A 21025-nucleotide genomic window follows, 5' to 3' on the forward strand; every position below is an offset into this window, starting at 1 on the left:
CCACTATTCCCCAAGTGTTTTAAGTTGGACAGTAACCTGATTAGATTTGAGTATTTGAAAGATGACTGTAATTACAGTGTAGTGATTTGGTTAGGAGCAGGATGGGGGTGGTGTGGATGTGGTGAGATCAGTTACAGAGATGTTAGAGGAGAGAATTTAGTATGCCCTGGAGCAGGGTAGTGGCAGTGAGAATGAAGAGAAGTTGAAGAGTCAGACGTTTTACAATGGATAGATAGGAGTTGGTGATTGTTAGGATGTGAGTGAGAGTTGAGCTGAGAGGAGTCAGGGTGACTGCAAGATTCCTGGTCCCCTTCCACCCTTCTTAGTTGGTTTCTCCTTAGATGTTATCTGTTTAAGAAGCTTTTCCTTATGGGCGACTGAGTGGCTCAGTCGGACATGTACTTTAATTTTTTTTTTCAACGTTTAATTATTTTTGGGACAGAGAGAGACAGAGCATGAACGGGGGAGGGGCAGAGAGAGAGGGTGACACAGAATCGGAAACAGGCTCTAGGCTCTGAGCCATCAGCCCAGAGCCTGACGCGGGGCTCCAACTCACGGACCGCGAGATCGTGACCTGGCTGAAGTCGGATGCTTAACCGACTGCGCCACCCAGGCGCCCCTGAAAATAAAGTTTTTGTATTTATAGTTGGAGGAAAAAATTTTTTTCTGAAGCACCAGGTATCCAAAAACTTTGTTTATAATTTCAGTGTGAATCAGATCAGTCCATGGTCTTTTGACTAGCTTTTGTAAAAACAAATTGTAATTATAATTCAAATCTGAAGTGCTGGATATATTAGTTCTTCATAGGTGGGTTATCTTGGATTAAGATTTATGAGCTTTGATTATTATGGTGAGCTCCTCTTGTATTATACATTGTCTTTTTTAATTAGCTTTATCCTTTGTCAGTTTAAAGTCAACATAACCAAACTATCACTGTTAGAATTTTTCTGTTTCAAAATGAAAATAGCTTTTTTGGGGGGGGGGTGCCTGCGTGGCTCAGTCAGGTAAGCTTCTGACTTCAGCTCAAGTCATGATCTCATGGTTCATGGGTTCAAGCCCTGCATCGGGCTCTGTGCTGACGGTGCAGAGCCTGCTTGGAATTCTCTGTCTCCTTATCTCTCTGCCCCCTCCCCTGCATTCATTCTCTCTCAAAAATGAATAAACATTAAGAAAAAAAAGGAAAATAGTTTTTTTTCCTTCCCTGATTATAAGAGGAATCAATGCTTATTTTATGCATTTAAAAAATAATACAGAGATTGAAAACCATCCTAACCCCCAAGGATAAATATTGTTGTCATTTGATGGGTGTTGTAGACTTTTAGGATTTTATATATATTTATGAATGCTGTGATTAAGTTAAAGGCTGTCCACAGAGAGGAAATAGTTATGACATAAATATGTAAGAAAAGGTATTAATATCCTTCATACAAAGAATCCTAATAACTAGTATATAACCAAATAACTGCATAGAGATCGGGTCCTAAACTTAAATTCCTGCAGGAAACCAGGCAGGTAACATAAATGAGGGAACACAGTAGGGAGAATATATGAGGTGGTTGGGTTGGAGAGTACTTGGAGGGCATAGCTTCTACTCAACACTAGTTGATTTTTGACCCAGTGGTGGCAAATTTTTTTTATTTTTAAAATGAGAAGTAGAGGTCTGGATTGTAGTGGAGCTCCCAATTATTAAATAGTGGCAAATAAAAAAAAAATTAAAACTGTAATGTGTGTTAAACATAATGTAGCCATGGTCTATATTTTGTTAAACCACAAATAGTGGAAGAATGGAAAAGTTTGTTTGCCCTCCCTAATCAAGGAACTGTAGATTAAAATATATCATTTTTCATATATCAGATTGATAGAAATGAAAATGATTAATAATTGGTAAGATTGGGAGAGTATAAATTGATGTCGTCTCTTTGAAAGAGACCGATTGGAACTACCTATAAATATTTAAAATACATATTAGGGACAAGAGGGGGAAAATGACGGCATAGGAGGACTCTGGGCTCACTGCGTCCTGCTGATCACTTAGATTCCACCCACATCTGCCTAACTAACCCAGAAAACCACCAGAAGACTAGCAGAACAGACTCTCTGGAGCCAAGCATAGACAAGAGGCCCACGGAAGAGGGTAGGGAGGGCGGAGAAGCGGTGCGCGCTACACGGACTGGCCGGAGGGAGCCAGGGCTGAGGGGCAGCCCGCCGGCCAAGCAGAGGCCCCGAGTCTGGCTTGCAAAAGCGGAGGGGCCGGATGGAGTGTGTTGGTTCAGCAAGTGGGACTTAACATCTGGAAGGTTATAAGTTAACAGCTCTGCTCGGAGAGCGGGAAGGCTGGAGGACAACGGGAGGGAGAGTTGTTGAGCCCCGGATAACAGAGTGCAGCTTGGCGGGGAACAAAGGCGCTCGCCAGCGCCATCTCCCTCACCCATCCCCCAGCCAAAATCCCAAAGCGAACCAATTCCTGTCAGAGAACTTGCTTGCACCACACAAACACCAAAATGCTGTGCTTCTTCGGATCCATCCCTCCGGCGGGTCTGACTCCATCCCCATGCCGCAGGGCCCCTCCTGAAGTGGATCTCCAAAGGAAAAGCGAGCTGAGCCTGCCCCTCCTGCCCCTGTGCACCTTGCTGATCCACCCCAGCTAATACGCCAGATCCCCAGCACCACAAGCCTGGCAGTGTGCAAGTAGCCCAGATGGGCCACGCCACCCCACAGTGAATCCCGCCACTAGGAGAGGGGAAGAGAAGGCACACACCAGTCTGACTGTGGCCCCAGCGGTGGGCTGGGGGCAGACATCAGGTCTGACTGTGGCCCCGCCCACCAATGCAAGTTATTCAAGACAGCACAGGGGAAGTGCCCCGCAGTCCTGTACCACTCCAGGGACTATCCAAAATGACAAAACGGAAGAATTCCCCTCAGAAAAACATCCAGGAAATAACAACAGCTAACGAACTGATCAAAAACGATTTAAACAATATAACAGAAAATGAATTTAGAATAATAGTCATAAAATTAATCGCTGGGCTTGAAAACAGTATAAAGGACAGCAGAGAATCTATTGCTACAGAGATCAAGGGACTAAGGAACAGTCAGGAGGAGCTAAAAAATGCTATGAATGAGCTGCAAAATAAAATGGAGACGACCACAGCTCGGATTGAAGAGGCAGAGGAGAGAATAGGTGAGCTAGAAGATAAAATTATGGAAAAAGAAGAAGCTGAGAAAAAGATAAAAAAAATCCAGGAGTATGAGGGGAAAATTAGAGAACTAAGTGATGCACTAAAGAGAAATAATCTACGCATAATTGGTATTCCAGAGGAGGAAGAGAGAGGGAAAGGTGCTGAAGGTGTACTTGAAGAATAATAGCTGAGAACTTCCCTGATCTGGGGAAAGAAAAAGGCATTGAAATCCAAGAGGCACAGAGAACTCCCTTCAGATGTAACTTGAATCGATCTTCTGCATGACATATCATAGTGAAACTGGCAAAATACAAGGATAAAGAGAAAATTCTGAAAGCAGCTAGGGATAAACGTGCTCTAACATATAAAGGGAAACCGATAAGACTAGTGACGGATCTCTGTACTGAAACTTGGCAGGCCAGAAAGGAATGGCAGGAAATCTTCAATGTGATGAACAGAAAAAATATGTAGCCGAGAATCCTCTATCCAGCAAATCTGTCATTTAGAATAGAAGGAAAGATAAAGGTCTTCCCAAACAAAAACTGAAGGAATTCATCACCACTAAACCAGCACTACAAGAGATCCTAAGGGGGATTCTGTGAGACAAAGTACCAGAGACATCACTACAAGCATGAAACCTACAGACATCACAATGACTCAACCCATATCTTTCTATAATAACACTGAATGTAAATGGACTAAATGCGCCAACCAAAAGACATAGGGTATCAGAATGGATAAAAAAAACAAGACCCATCTATTTGCTGTCTACAAGAGACTCATTTTAGACCTGAAGACACTTTCAGATTGAAAGTGAGGGGATGGAGAACTATTTATCATGCTACTGGAAGTCAAAAGAAAGCTGGAGTAGCCATACTTATATCAGACAAACTAGACTTTAAAGGCTGTAACAAGAGATGAAGAAGGGCATTATATAATAATTACAAGGTCTGTCCATCAAGAAGAACTAACAATTATAAATGTCTATGTGCCGAATACAGGAGCCCCCAAATATATAAAACAATTACAAACATAAGTAACCTTATTGACAAGAATGTGGTAATTGCAGGGGACTTTAATACCCCACTTACAACAATGAATAGATCATCTAGACACATGGTCAATCAAGAAACAAGGGCCCTGAATGATACATTGGATCAGATGGACTTGACAGATCTATTTAGAACTCTGCATCCCAAAGCAACAGAATATACTTTCTTCTCGAGTGCACATGGAACATTCTCCAAGATAGATCACATACTGGGTCACAAAACAGCCCTTCATAAGTATACAAGAATTGAGATCATACCATGCATACTTTCAGAACACAATGCTATGAAGCTTGAAATCAACCACAGGAAAAAGTCTGGAAAACCTCCAAAAGCATGGAGGTTAAAGAACACCCTACTAAAGAATGAATGGGTCAACCAGGCAATTAGAGAAGAAATCAAAAAATATATGGAAACAAACGAAAATGAAAATACAACAATCCAAACGCTTTGGGATGCAGCGAAGGCAGTCCTGAGAGGAAAATACATTGCAATCCAGGCCTATCTCAAGAAACAAGAAAAATCCGAAATACAAAATCTAACAGCACACCTAAAGGAAATAGAAGCAGAGCAGCAAAGACACCCCAAACCCAGCAGAAGAAGAGAAATAATAAAGATCAGAGCAGAAATAAACAATATAGAATCTAAAAAAACTGTAGAGCAGATCAATGAAACCAAGAGTTGGTTTTTTGAAAAAATAAACAAAATTGATAAACCTCTAGCCAGGCTTCTCAAAAAGAAAAGGGAGATGACCCAAATAGATAAAATCATGAATGAAAATGGAATTATTACAACCAATCCCTCAGAAATACAAGCAATTATCAGGGAATACTATGAAAAATTATATGCCAACAAACTGGACAACCTGGAAGAAATGGACAAATTCCTAAACACCCACACACTTCAAAACTCAAAGTGGAGGAAATAGAAAGCTTCAACAGACCCATAACCAGCGAAGAAATTGAATCAGTCATCAAAAATCTCCCAACAAATAAGAGTCCAGGACCAGATGGCTTCCCTGGGGAATTCTCCCAGACATTTAAAGCAGAGATAATACCTATCCTTCTCAAGCTATTCCAAAAAATAGAAAGGGAAGGAAAACTTCCAGACTCTCATTCTATGAAGCCAGTATTACTTTGATTTCTAAACCAGACAGAGACCCAGTAAAAAAAGAGAACTTCAGGCTAATATCCCTGATGAATATGGATACAAAAATTCTCAATAAGATACTAGCAAATCGAATTTAACAGCTTATAAAAAGAATTATTAACCATGATCAAGTGGGATTCATTCCTGGGCTGCAGGGCTGGTTCAACATTCGCAAATCAGTCAACATGATACATCACATTAATAAAAGAAAAGATAACCATATGATCCTGCCAATAGATGCAGAAAAAGCATTTGACAAAATTCAGCATCCTTTCTTAATAAAAACCCTCGAGAAAGTCGGGGTAGAAGGAACATACTTAAACATCATAAAAGCCATTTATGAAAAGCCCACAGCTAATATCATCCCCAATGGGGAAAAACTGAGAGCTTTCCCCCTGAGATCAGGAACACGACAGAGATGTCCACTCTCACCGCTGTTGTTTAACATAGTGTTGGAAGTGCTAGCATCAGCAATCAGACAACAAAAGGAAATCAAAGGCATCAAAATTGGCAAAGATGAAGTCAGGCTTTCACTTTTTGCGGATGACATGATATACATGGAAAATCTGATAGACTCCACCAAAAGTCTGCTAGAACTGATACATGAATTCAGCAAAGTTGCAGGATACAAAATCAACGTACAGAAATCAATTGCATTCTTTTTTTGTTTGTTTTTTTTTAATCAGTTGCATTCTTATACAATAATAATGAAGCAACAGAAAGACAAATAAAGAAACTTGATCCCATTCACAATTGCACCAAGAAGCATAAACTACCTAGGAATAAATCTAACCAAAGATGTAAAAGATCTGTATGCTGAAAATTATAGAAAGCTTATGAAGGAAATTGAAGAAGATACAAAGAAATGGAAAAACATTCCGTGCTCGTGGGTTGGAAGAATAAATATTGTTAAAATATCAATACTACCCAAAGCTATCTACACATTCAATGCAATCCCAATCAAAATTGCACCAGCATTCTTCTCGAAGCTAGAACAAGCAATCCTAAAATTCATATGGAACCACAAAAAGCCCTGAATAGCCAAAGTAATTTTGAAGAAGAAGACCAAAGCAGGAGGCATCACAATCCCAGACTTTAGCCTCTACTACAAAGCTGTAATCATCAAGACAGCATGGTATTGGCACAAAAAACAGACACATAGAACAATGGAATAGAATAGAAACCCCAGAACTAAACCCACAAAAGTATGGCCAACTAATCTTTGACAAAGCAGGAAAGAATATCCAATGGAAAAAAGACAGTCTCTTTAACAAATGGTGCTGGGAGAACTGGACAGCAACATGCAGAAGAATGAAACAAGACCACTTTCTTACACCATTCACAAAAATAAACTCAGAATGGATAAAGGACCTGAATGTGAGACAGGAAACCATCAAAACCCTAGAGGAGAAAGCAGGAAAAGATCTCTCTGACCTCATCCGCAGCAGTTTCTTACTTGACACATCCCCAAAGGCAAGGGAATTAAAAGCAAAAATGAACTATTGGGACCTCATGAAGATAAAAATCTTCTGCACTGCAAAGGAAACAATCAACAAAACTAAAAGGCAACCAACGGAATGGGAAAAGATATTTGCAAATGACATTGGACAAAGGGCTAGTATCCAAAATCTATAAAGAGCTTACCAAACTCCACACCCAAAAAACAAATAATCCAATGAAGAAATGGGCAGAAAACATGAATAGACACTTCTCTAAAGAAGGCATCCAGATGGCCAACAGGCACATGAAAAGATGCTCAACATCGTTCCTCATCGGGGAAATACAAATCAAAACCACACTCAGATATCACCTCACGCCAGTCAGAGTGGCCAAAATGAACAAATCAGGAGACTATAGATGCTGGAGAGGATGTGGAGAAACGGGAACACTCTTGCACTGTTGGTGGGAATGCAAACTGGTGCAGCCACTCTGGAAAACAGTGTGCAGGTTCCTCAAAAAATTAAAAATAGACCTACCCTATGACCCAGCAGTAGCACTGCTAGGAATTTATCCAAGGGATACAGGAGTACTGATGCATAGGGGCACTTGTACCCCAATGTTTATAGCAGCACTCTCAACAATAGCCAAATTGTGGAAAGAGCCTAAATGTCCATCAACTGATGAATGGATAAAGAAATTGTGGTTCATATACACAATGGAATACTACGTGGCAATGAGAAAGAACGAAATATGGCCCTTTGTAGCAACGTGGATGGAACTGGAGAGTGTGATACTATGTGAAATAAGCCATACAGAGAAAGACAGATACCATATGTTTTCACTCTTATGTGGATCCTGAGAAACTTAACAGAAACTCATGGGGGAGGGGAAGGAAAAAAAAAAAAGAGGTTAGAGTGGGAGAGAGCCAAAGCATAAGAGACACTTAAAAATTGAGAACAAACTGAGGGTTGATGGGGGGGTGGGAGGGAGGGGGAGAGTAGGTGATGGGTATTGAAGAGGGCATCTTTTGAGATGAGCACTGGGTGTTGTATGGAAACCAATTTAACAATAAATTTCATATGTTAAAAAAATAAAAAATAAAATGCGTATTAGTTTTGACCAAACAGTTCTGCTTTCAGGAATCTGCCTTGCAGAAATAGTAGGTCTTGTTTGTGACTATTTATGCTCAAAAAGCACTGTTTACTGCCCCCCCCAAATATATATATTTATATATATTTTGATGTTTATTATATCTTTGAGATAGCGTGAGCAGGGGAGGGGCAGAGAGAGAGGGAGACGGGATTCAAAGCAGGCTCTGCACTGACAGCAGAGAACCCAATGCTGGGTTCTAACTTACAAACCGTGAGATCATGACCTGAGCCAAAGTTGGACGCTTAATCAACCAAGCCACGCAGGGACCCCATATATATTTTTTTAATGAAAAAAAAAGTAAATGAAAAAAGGCAAATAGAAACAACCTAAATGTCAGTCGATAGGAGAATGATTATATTATAGTTATACCACAAGTCATAGCAATGAAAAGAAATGAAGTATATTTGTATTCTTGTGTGGAAAGAGTCCATAACTTACTGCCTAATGCAAAAAATTATAATTTCATACATAAATTTGTATTATGCATATGCTATCATTTCAGGTATCTATATTATATTCCATTGTGTGGCACTAATTTATGGAGACTACTGATGCCTGTGTTTCCAATGTTTTGCTATATGCACATTTTGTGAACATTTTTTTGTATATGTCTTTGAAGTGTTGTCTCCAAAGATAAGTTTCTTTTTATTTTTTGATTATTTTAATCTTTTTTTAATGTGTATTTTTGAGAGAGAGTGATGTGAGGCTCAAACTCACAAACCATGAGATCCGAGCCGAAATCAAGAGTTGGACACTTAACTGACTGAGCCACCCAGGCATCCCTAATTTTAATTTTTTTTTTTTTTTTGAGAACACGAGCAGGAGAGGGGGTGGGGGTCCCTGGAGAAAGAGAATCTTAAGCAGGGTCTACGCTCTGTGTGCAGCCCGATGTAGGTGGGGCTCAATCCTATGAGCCTGGGATCATGACCTGAGAGTTCGAAGTTCAACCCACCGAGCCACCCAGGAGCCTTCTTTTGTATTTTATGTGGTAACATTAAATATCTGAACTCCTGTAGATGCTTTGGTGGAGAAAATACATTTGTCTCTGAGAGTGTTACTTGTGACCTGTGATCTGAGTAAATATACCTTAAGCATGGAAGTCAAAGAACTAACCAGAAAAGTAGCACTGTGTTCAGTCAACTTAAATTCTTTAAGGTTTTTTTTTTTTATGTTGATTTTTAAGAGAGAGAGAAAGAGAGAGAGCACGCGCCCGCATGTGAGTGGGGGAGGGGCAGAGAGAGAGGGAGACACAGAATTCAAAGTGGGCTCCAGGCTCTGAGCTTTCAGCACAGAGCCTGACGCGGGGCCCGAACTCACAAACTGCAAGATCATGACCTGAGCCGAAGTCAGATGCTTAACTGAGTGAGCCACCCAGGCGCCCCAATTCTTTAAGGTTTTTAAATTTGAGTAGTAATTTTTAGCTAACCAATACATGCTTATGGTACAAAATCTAAAAGATACAGAAGTGTAAAGCAAATCTTGCTCTCACTCTGCAGCCTCTCTGCGTATTTTCCTTTCCTGGGAAACCACTACCAGTTTTGTGTGTTCTTCCACAGATATTTTATACATATATATGTATATATTTTTTTCATAAATGGTAACATGATGTTTTTTTAAAGCTGAGTTTTCCTCACTTAACTATAATGAATCTAAAACTTCCACAGTGTTTTATATGTTGTAGGCCCTGTTCTATCAAGTGTTTGGATATTCATTATTAATCTTCATCACAGCCTTGAGAGGCAGGTAGTATTATTATCCCCTTCATACAGAGAAGGAAACTGAGGCACAGAAACCTTAACATGCTAGTAAGTTGGGGAATTGGAAGTTGTGGAACTCCCAAGAGTCTGGCTGAAGAGCCTTTAGCATTAGCTAGTATGCTTTACTGTCTGACTTGAAACAAGTTTTAAAGTAAGCATGTACTGTTAGTATTATTACTAAGGACTAATTAGTGCTAGTTTTTAATAATTGGTGCCTAGGTCAAGGATGCATGAGTCAGGTTCTTTTCTAAATTGATCTGCATAATCACTTCCTAGTGGTCAGTTATGGAAACATTTATTTATATGTTCTATTAATGGAAAACTGGACCTAAATGACTGTAGAATTTAACATACTGAGTTTAAATTATAAAATATATTCTTTTTGTCATACTTTTCAGGAAGATACCACTCAGTAGAAAATGAACTCAATTCAAGGTAATGTGAATTATGCATTAAGACATATAATATATTATGGGGAGAAATTTCTCTTTTAAAAGTCAGTAAAGTACTAGTGTGGTCTATAAAATTAGGTGGTAGATGAGGGGAGAAATAATTTTTTTAAGATATTTAGATTTTCTGTATTTTGTTGGCTCTTTTTAGTCAACATTTCCTCAGACTATAGAAAGCAGTCCTATCTTTTCAAGTCTTGTTCTGTCAAAAATGTTCCTTGGTTCATGTTTATTTACATCATTATTTATACCTATTTAATGTATTCTGAAATGGTATAGACATGGGTTAAGACATGGGTTTTGGAATCAGAACTTTGTTAGTCTTATGACTTTGCTTTATGATCTGTGTGATCTTTAATAAAGTAATTTGATTGTTCTTGAGCCTCATTTCTTTTTCTGTAAGTGGGGATTAATCTGCCTCAGAATTGTTGCAAGGACTGAGTGAGAAAACAGCTAAAAGCACCTAGTACAGTGCCTGGTATGTAGTAAGTACTCAGTAAATATTATCTCTTGTTGCTCATGATGTTATTGTCAGATTCACACCAGAGTGTGGCAAATAATTTAACTTCCATAAATCTTGGTTGACTCCTCTGTTAATGGGAAGAATACTTTGGGTGCTTACTTCACAGTTATTTTGGAAATCGAATGTGATTACGTGATAGCAGTTATAAACTCTCAACCTATCTGAGCTGAGGTAACAAATCTTATACCATTAGGACCAAACAGGTAAAAACAGGGAATGGAAATCTGCCTTTTGGGAAAGAATTTAGCTGAGGGCTTCAAGACATACCTTATTCCCTTCTATTCCCTTCTTTCCTACCCACCCCCCCCACCCCTACATCACTCCCAATTCCCATGTCTTTTCCAGATAGAGGGATAAGCACTTAAATGAACAGTGTGGGATGGAGATATATATATATATATATATATATATATATATATATATATATATATATATATATTTTAAATCTTCTTTGTTCTTAAACAGATGTGTAACTCTCACATAAATTACAAACTTTCTTCTAACAAGGACCCCCCCCCCAAACTTATGTTAAGAAGCCATACTTTCTGAAAAGCTTTACTTGAATCATATGCCCACCAGCCATCCATTAGGTGTTCATTTCTCTGTATCCTTACTGCAATGTTTTATATTTTCCTCAATTTGATATATTATTTCTTACTGTATTTTTTAAGATAAGTTTTTTATTTTATTTTTAATTTTTTTTAAGTTTATTTATTTTTGACAGAGACAGTGCGAGCATGAGCTGGGGAGGGGCAGAGAGAGAGAGAGGGAGACACAGAATCTGAAGCAGGCTCCAGGCTCCAAGCTGTCAGTACCAGAGCCTGACACGGGGCTCGAACTCACGAGCTGTGAGATCATGACCTGGGCCGAAGTCAGACTCTTAACCGACTGAGCCATCCAGGTGCCCCTCTTATTGTATTTTTAAATGCATGTTCTTCTGATGACTAGTAAAGATAATTTTCTAGATCTTTCATATAGCCAAAGGTAGGACTCAGAATCCATTTACTTTTATTTTTATTTTTTATACTTCTTTAATTTTTTACCTTCTTAAATTTATATCCAAGTTAGTTCCATATAGTGCAGTAATGATTCCAGGAGTAGAATCCATTGATTGATCCCCCACATATAATACCCAGTGCTCATCCCAACAAGTGTCCTCCTTAATGTCCCTTGCCCATTTAGCCCATCCCCCCACCCACAATCCCTCCAGCAAACCTCTGTTTGTTCTCTGTATTTAAGAGTCTCTTATGTTTTGTCCCTCTTTCTGTGTTTATATTATTTTTGCTTCCCTTCTCTTATGTTCATCTGTTTTGTATCTTAAATTCCACATCTGAGTGAAGTCATATATTTGTCTTTCTCTGACTAATTTCGCTTAGCATAATACACTGTAGATCCATCCACATTGTTGCAAATGGCAAGATTTCATTCTTTTTGATTGCCGAGTAGTATTACACTGTGTGTGCATGCGTGTGCGCGCACATACACACAACACATCTTTATTCATCAGTAAATGGGACACGGGCTCTTTCCATACTTTACCTATTATTGATAGTGCTGCTATAAACATTGGGGTGCATGTGCCCCTTCGAAACAGCACATCTGTATCCTTTGGATAATACCTAGTAGCGTAATTGCTGGGTCATAGGGTAGTTCTATTTTTAATGTTTTGAGGAAGCTCCATACTGTTTTCCAAAGTGGCTGTACCAGTTTGCATTCCTACCAGCAATGCAAAAGGGGTTCCTCTTTCTCCGCATCCTCGCCAACATCTGTTCCTGAGTTGTTAATGGTAGCCATTCTGACTGGTTTGAGGTGGTATCTCATTGTGGTTTTGATTTGTATTTCCCTGATGATGAGTGATGTTGGGGATCTTTTCATGTGTCTGTTAGCCATCTGGATGTCTTCGCTGGAAAAGTGTCTATTCATGTCTTTTGCCCATTTTTTCACTGGATTATTTGTTTTTTGGGTGTTGAGTTTGAGAAGTTCTTTATAGATTTTGGATACTAACCCTTTATCTGATATGTCATTTGCAAATATCTTCTCCCATTCCGTCGGTTGCCTTTTACTTTTGCTGATTGTTTCCTTCGCTGTGCAGAAGCTTTTTGTTTTGATGGGGTCCCAGTAGTTCATTTCTGCTTTTGTTTCCCTTGCCTCCGGAGACGTGTTGACTAAGAAGTTGCTGTGGCCAAGATCAAAGAGGTTTTTGCCTGCTTTCTTCTCGAGGATTTTGATGGTTTCCTGTCTTACATTGAGGTCTTTCATCCATTTTGAGTTTATTTTTTGTGTATGGTGCAAGAAAGTGGTCCAGGTTCATTCTGCATGTCGCTGTCCAGTTTTCCCAGCACCATTTGCTGAAGAGACTGTCTTTTTTTGCATTGGATATTCTTTCCTGCTTTGTCAAAGATTACTTGGCCCTACATTTGTGGGTCGATTTCTGGGTTCTCTATTCTGTTGCATTGATCTGAGTGTCAGCTTTTGTGCCGGTCCTATACTGTCTTGTTGATTACAGCTTTGTAATACAGCTTGAAGTCTGGGATTGTGATGCCTCCTGCTTTGGTTTTCTTTTTCAAGGTTGCTTTGGCTGTTTGGGGTCTTTTCTGGTTCCATGCAAATTTTAAGATAGTTTGTTCCAGCTCTGTGAACAATGCTGGTGTTATTTTGATAGGGATTGCATTGAATTCGTAGACTGCTTTGGGTAGTATTTGACATTTTAACAAAGTTTGCTCTTCCAATCCATGAGCCTGGAATATTTTTCCACTTTTTTGTGTGTGTGACGTCTTCAATTTCTTTCATAAGCTTTCTCTAGTTTACAGTGTATAGATTTTTCACCTCTTTCATTAGATTTATTTCTAGGTATTTTGTGGTTTTTGGTGCAATTGTAAATGGGATCGATTCCTTGATTTCTCTTTCTGTTGCTTCATTGTTGGTGTATAGGAACACAACCGATTTCTGTGCATTGATTTTATATCCTGCAACTTTGCTGATTCATGGATCAGTTCTAGCAGTGCTTCTGTGGAATCTTTTGGGTTTTCCATGTAGAGAGTATCCTGTCATCTGCGAAGAGTGCAAGTTTGACCTCCTCCTGGCCATTTTGGATGCCTTTTATTTCCTTGTGTTGTCTGATTGCTGAGGCTAAGACTTCCAATACTGTGTAGAATAACAGTGGCAAGAGTGGACATCTCTGTCTTGTTCCTGACCTTAGGGGGAAAGCTCTCAGTTTTTCACCATCGAGGATGATATTAGTGTTGGGTCTTTCATATATGGCTTTTATGATCTCGAGGTATGATCCTTTTATCCATACTTTCTTGAGGGTTTTTATCAAGAAAGGATGCTGTATTTTGTCAAATGCTTTTTCTGCATCTATGGAGAGGATCATGTGGTTCTTGTCCTTTCTTTTACTGATGTGATGAATCACATTGATTTAACCAGGCCTGCATCCCAGGTATAAATCCTACTTGGTCATGGTGAATAATTCTTCTAATGTATTGTTGGATCCGGTTGGCTAATATCTTGTTGAGGGTTTTTGCATCCATGTTCATCAGGGAAATTGGTCTATAATTCTGCTTTTTAGTGGGGTCTTTGTCTGGTTTTGGAATCAAGGTAATGCTGGCTTCATAGAAAGAGTTTGGAAGTTTTCCTTCCATTTCTATTTTTTGGAACAGCTTTAAGAGAATAGGTGTTAACTCTTCCTTAAATGTTTGGTAGAATTCCCCTGGAAAGCCATCTGGCCCTGGACTCTTGTGTTTTGGGAGATTTTTGATTAGTAATTCGGTTTATTTACTGGTTATGGGTCTGTTCAAATTTTCTATTTCTTCCTGTTTCACTTTTGGTAGTTTATTGTTTCTAGGAATTTGTCCATTTCTTCCAGATTGCCCATTTTATTGGCATGTAATTGTTCATAATATTCTCTTATTATTATTTCTGCTGTGTTGGTTGTGATCTCTCCTCTTTCATTCTTGGGTCCTTTTTGTTTTTGATCAAACTGATTAGTGGTTCATCCATTTTTTTTTTTAATATATGAAATTTATTGTCAAATTGGTTTCCATACAACACCCAGTGCTCATCCCAAAAGATGCCCTCTTCAATACCCATCATCCACCCTCTCCTCCCTCCCACCCCCCATCAATTTATCCATTTTGTTAATTCTTTCAGAGTACCAGCTTCCAGTTTCATTGATCTATTTTTTTTTATTGGTTTTGATGGCATTGATTTTTGCTCTAATATTTATGATTTCCTGTCTTCTGCTGGTTTTGGGTTTTATATGCTGTTTTTTTCCCCCCAGCTCTTTAAGGGGTGAGGTTATTGTGTATCTGAGACCTTTCTTCCTTCTGTAAATAGGCTTGGATTGCTATATACTTTCCTCTTATGACCGAAATGGCAGTAATTTCTTAAAGTTTAATGCAATGTAGATTTTAAAACTATTATCATTGAAGTTTCCCCCCTTTTTATTTAGAAGTGGTAAACTCATAGGAAGTTGCAAAAATAGTACTTCACTCAGCTTCCCCCATTGTTGGCATTTTATATAATTGTAGTGCATTGTCAAAATAGGAAGTTGACATTGATATATTATTTTTTACTAGACGACAGACCTTACTCATTTTTTTGCCATTTTTTTTAGGTATTCATTTGGGTGTGTCCATAATTCTGTGCTTTTAAATCCCATGTATAGAGTCCTACAAGCACAGTCAAGATATAGACTGGTTTCATTATCACAAAGGAACTCCCTCTCCACCTTGTCCTATCCTGACAATTACTGTTCTGTTCTCTATTTGTATAGTTTTTCATTTGAAAAATCTTGTATACATGGAATTACAAAGTTTGTAACCTTTTGAGATTGACTTCTTCATTAAGCATAATACCCTTGAGATCCATTCAGGTTATTGAATGTATCAGTAGTTCATTCCTTTTTGTTGCTGAGCAGTGTTATTACATTGTGTTGAATATATCAGAGTTTGTTTAACCATTCACCCACTGAAGGAGATTTGGCTTGATTCTTTTTTTTTTTTTTTTTTTTTTTTTTTGGCCATTACAAATAAATATTATGGGGCGCCTGAGTGACTCAGCTGGTTAAGCATCCCACTCTTGATTTTGGCTCAGGTCATGATCTTACAATTTGTGGGATTGAGCCTTGCTTTGGGCTCTTGCGCAGACAGCGCGGAGCCTAATTGGGATTCTTTTCTCCCCCTCTCTCTGCCCCTCTCCTGCTCATGTTCTCTGTCTCTCTCTAAATAAATAAAAATGAACATTAAAAAAATTCAAGTATTATTGACATTTGGTGTGCAGTTTTTTGCATGTATGTGTGAACATAAATATGTTTCTGGGGTAAATGCCAGAGTGAAATTTCTGGGTCATATATGGTAAGTGTACAGTTAATTTTATAAGTAACTACTAAACTGTTTCTTCACATACCTGGTTTCTCTGCATCCTTGTTAGCATTTGGTATTACCACATTTTAAGGTACTCTGATAGGTGTGTAGTGATATTGGTTTTAATTTGCATTTGCCTAATGACCAATGATGTTGAATATTTTATTTTTGCCATTTTACCATCTGTATTTCCTCTTTGGCCAAAGGTTTGTTATGTATCTTTGCTCATTTTTTAATTGGGTTGTTTTTTTTAATGTTGTTTTGAGAGTTCTTTATGTGTTTGGATTAAGTCAATAAATTCGACTGTGTGGTTTGCAAATATTTTCTCCCATAGTTTATCTTTACATCCTACTAACAGGGTCTTTTGCGGTGTGAAATTTTTAAATTTTAATGAAGTGTGATTTATGAGTTTTTTCTTGTATAAATTGTGCTTTTTATGACTTACACCTGTCAAATCTAGGCCCCAAAGATTTTCTCATTTGTTTACCTCTCAAAGTTATTAGGTTTATATTTTACTATCCATGATTTTGAATTAACTTATTTAATTTACTTTCTAATTATTGAATTAAGTTTTTATCAGTGAGATTTAGTGTGAGGCTCTTTCTCCCTTTTTCACTTATCCTATGAATGTCTGAGTTCATCTAATGAACTTTTCATTCTGTTAAAATAAAATTCATTGATCTGTCTTGTAGTTTCAATGGATCTTTTATCCATGTGTGGTTTTTAAGTAATCATACATTAAGTAATCATAAATGATTTTAAATAATCATACATTAAGTAATCATGCATGATTTTAAGTAATTATACATTAAGTAATTAACTGGAAGATACTGGTTTATTGAGTTATACAGATTTTCTAAATGTTGATACCTTTTATTCTCGAGTATTTTAAAAAATCCACATTTGTTAATAAGGTCACTGTTTTTTTAAAGAAAAGTCTTTAAATTGAGAAATTGAGTAGCTTTTCAAATTCGTGGTAAAGGATACATATTTTCAGAGTTCTGATTTTTGTTTTAAGGTGTAATTTTATCATTGGGTACAAATATACTCGGTTTTCTGTGCAGTGACAGACTTGATTTTCGAGAAAATCTTTGTCAGATACCCAGTCTAAGCCCCAGATACACATTCCCCTTGGCCTGCTCAGTCTCTGACTTCCTTTGCCAGGGAATTGGATCCCCTCTCTTGTGATACTTCTTCTCATCTGCTTGGGCTTCTAATTTCCCTTGTGTTTTTTTGCTCTGACCCATAGATAATTTAGGAGGGTGATTTTTAATTTCTACATATATGTAAATGTTTCAAATGTTTCTGTTGATTTTTTATTTTATTCAGTTGTACTTGGACAGTGTACCTTCCTTTTTATTTATTGAGACTTTAATAATGTGATTTGTCCTGGAGGATATTTCATGTTCACTTGAACAGTCTATATTTTGCTGTTGTTGGGTGGAATGTTGATAAATTTCTCTTAGGACTAGTTGGCTTATAGTGGTGTTCAAGGCTTCTGTTTTCTTGCTTAGATCCTGTCTAGTTCTATTATTGAAAGAGTATTGAAGTCATTATTATTGTTAAATCATCTGTTTCTTCAGTTCTGTCAGTTAATGTATTTTGGTGCTCTATTAGGTGCATATATGTTTATAATTGTTACATTTTTTCATGGGTTTACCCTTTTTTTGGTTATAAAATGTTCTTTGTCTTTAGTAGTTTTTTAAAAATGTTTATTTTTGAGAGAGAGAGAGAGAGAGAGAGAGCAAGTGAGCATGGGTGAGGGGCAGACAGGGATATAGGGGACCTGAAGCGGTCTCCTCACTGACAACAGTGAGCTCGACATGGGGCTTGAACCCACGAACTATGAGATCATGACCTGAGCTGAAGTTGAATGCTCAAGTAATTGAGCCACCCAGGCATCCCTCTAGTAGTAATTTTTGTCTTAAAGTCTATTTTGTCTGATAATAGTGTAGCTGCTTCAACTCCTTTTTGGTTACTGTTGGCATGGTATACCATTTTTGTCCTTTTACTGTTAATTTATGTTTTTTAGTCTATAGTGTCTTATAGACAGCATATAGTTAGATCACTTTTTTTTCCATCTATTCTACCAACTTCTGCCTTTCAATTTGAGAGTTTATTCCATTCACAATTAATGTAATTATTGGTAAGGTATAATTTACATTTGCCACTTCACTGTTTGTTTTTTGTGTCTCATCTTTTTTCTCTATTTCTTCATTACTGACTTCTTTTGTGTTAACTAGATATTTTCTAGAGTACTGTTTTAATTTCTTTGTGATTCTTAGTGGTCGTCCTACAAAATTAATGCCTTAAATCATAAGAATCTAGTTCTGATTAATATCAAGTTAATTTCAATAGTGTACCAAAACTTTGTGTCTATATACCTCCACTCCCTCCTCCTTTTTGTTGTTTATTATCATAAATGTTATATCTTTATACACATTGTGTGCCCATCAACACAGATGTACAAGTATTGTGTATGAGGTTTTGTTTTTGTTTTTGTTTTTTTGGTGGAGCCAGAAGTAGAGCCACATGTGTTTATTTAGTTTTTATTTAAATTCCAGTTAGTTAATGTAAAAGGTAGTATTCATTTCAGGTATATAATGTAGTGACTCAACGTTTCCATTCATCTTGTCTTAAATTTTGTCTTAAATTGGATAGGAGAAAAAAGCTACATCAAGAAATACATTTATGTGGTTCTTTATATTTATTTTTGTAGTTAATTTTACTGGTGACCTTTAGTTCTTCATTTGTATTTGAACTACTGTCTAGTGTTTTTTCATTTCAGCCTGAAGGAGTTACTTTAGTATTTCTTGTAGGACAGGGCAGCAACTAATGCTCTCAGTTTTGATTATCTGGAAATGTTTTAAGTTCATCTTCATTAAAGAATAATGCTAGATAAAGAACTCTTGATTGATGGTTGTTTTTTATTTCTTTCAGAACTACCTTCTGACCTCCATATTTTTTGATGAGAAATCTGTTAATCTTATTATCTGTTACACATAATGAGTTATTTCTCTTGCTGCTTTCAAGATTTTCTTTGTCATTTTGTCATTTAGCAGTTTGGTAATGGTGCCTATGTGTAGATTTCTTTGAATTTATCATACTTGGAATTTTTAAGCTTCTTGGAGGTATGGATTAATGTGTTTCTTCAAAATTGGAAAGGAACTTTTAGCCATTATTTCTTCTAATATTTCTATGACTTTCTCTTGTCTCTTTCTCCATCTCTCAGTAAAAATGTGTTGGCTCACTTGATGGTGTTGGACAGATTTCTGATGCTCTGTTCATTTTTATTTTTTTTTTCCTCTTTCTGGCTGGATAATTCAATTGATCTATCTTGACGTTCACTGTTTCTTCTGCCTTCTTATACCCGTTGTTGAACCTTTATAGTGACTTTGTCATTTCGGTTATTGTACTTTCAATATCAGATTATGTTTGATTTTTCCCCCCAAATAATTTTCATCTTTTTATTCATATTCTGTATTACGTGAGACATTTTGTTGAAAAATTACATTTGGATATTTTAAATAATAAATGAACATTTAAATTATATGAACTGTTTAAATACAGAGGTTTAAATAACAAAACATGGCAACTATGGAGATTTTGTCTTTTCCCCAGGGTCTATTTTTGTTGCTGCTTGTTGTGGTGGTCGTTGGTTTAGTGACTTTTCTGAACTAAATCATTTGTGTGTGGCAACTGAAGTCTCTACTTGTTTAGCTTCGTGGTTAGCTAATGATTGAACAGATATGTCTTTAAATGCCTGGAACCAAAGAACTCTGTTGTTGGGGATGTACCTTCAGCACTCAACCAGGCATTTGACCTCTCTGCCTTAGCCTTTACTTCCTGTTTGTGCAGGGCCCCTCAGTTAAAAGAGCTTGGGGCCTTCTCAGGTTTTTCCTGAGCTTATACACAACCTTGGACGTGCACACTAACTTAAGCATGTACTTCTAGATTCCCTGGAATGTGTTGGAAGTTTTCCAAGTCCCCATGGTATCTCAATCCTAGTTTTTAAGAACTTTTGGATTAGTCTGGTGTTTGCCCCACGTTAGCCACCACCTCAAGCAGCTGTGAGTATGAAACACTTGCCTATAAATGTTTTCAACAACATTTCTCTTGGGGAAAATGTCTTTTGCACTGGGCAAGCTGAATTAAGTCAAATATAGATAGCATTGCAAGTGGTATCTTTCTGGGAGCTACCAGACAGGCCTAATAGTAATAATTTGGGGAGAATGAAGCTTTCAGTGACCTCCAGCTTTGTTTTGCTCCCTCTGATGGCAGCTAGGCTGCACTGGGAATACGGGCTATAATTTTTCAAGGCTGCCATCTATTTAGAGAGCAGGGAATGGGACTAGGACAAGTTAAAATGTCACAAAACTTGTTCTTGCTGAGAGTCCGTCCTTCCTTCCTTCCTTCCTTCCTTCCTTCCTTCCTTCCTTCCTTCCTTCCTTCATTTCTAAAAGCACCCTGGGGCAAACTTTTGGTTAATTTTGAGAGTTCTGATAAAGTTGATTCCAAATGTTTTTGCCAGTTTCCCCATTGATTTTGTGGGGGATTGAATTTTTGGAGGTACTCACTGCTATTTTATTTTCTCTGATGTTACCGCCACTTGGGCTCTGACATCTTACACTGACAGGCCTCCATATTTAGATGTGGCCCAACCCTCCAGATAACTTAAAGGTTATTGTCCTAAAAATTCAGGGATATGACAGAGTTATAAATGGTGGAAACATGCTCATTAAATATATAGGCAGCACAATACTTAGTAAGGTACTAAACTGTGGGTTTTGTAGAGTCACCTGTAAGAGCTTCATTTGCTGTCCAGTCCATATGTGCCTAATTGCCTAAAGTGACTTATCTGGATACAACAAGTGTTTTACAATCCATTTCTTTAAGACCTCTCTGTCTTTTCAGATACAACTACTTGCAACTCTGCCTCTCGGCCTTGTGGGCCTTTGACACTT

General features: G+C 37.7%; 1 protein-coding gene across 3 annotated transcripts in view; it reads left to right on the forward strand.

Moving 5' to 3' along the window:
• Window positions 1-21025, forward strand: part of SHOC2 (SHOC2 leucine rich repeat scaffold protein) — a 105680-nt gene that overhangs the window by 12604 nt on the left and 72051 nt on the right. Inside the window, exon 1 of one of the 3 annotated variants that reach the window (XM_047073433.1) lies at window positions 10130-10161. The exons of the other annotated variants lie outside the window; for them this stretch is intronic. The gene's annotated coding sequence lies outside the window, so the exon portion shown is untranslated. Of the gene's footprint in view, window positions 1-10129; window positions 10162-21025 lie in introns of those variants that run through there. 3 annotated transcript variants of the gene reach the window in all.

The sequence above is a fragment of the Lynx rufus genome, unplaced genomic scaffold (genome assembly GCF_022079265.1).
Source record: "Lynx rufus isolate CCGP_SWC_20201006 ecotype Redwood Valley unplaced genomic scaffold, mLynRuf1.p SCAF_11, whole genome shotgun sequence".
In the NCBI taxonomy this organism is placed as follows: domain Eukaryota; kingdom Metazoa; phylum Chordata; class Mammalia; order Carnivora; family Felidae; genus Lynx; species Lynx rufus.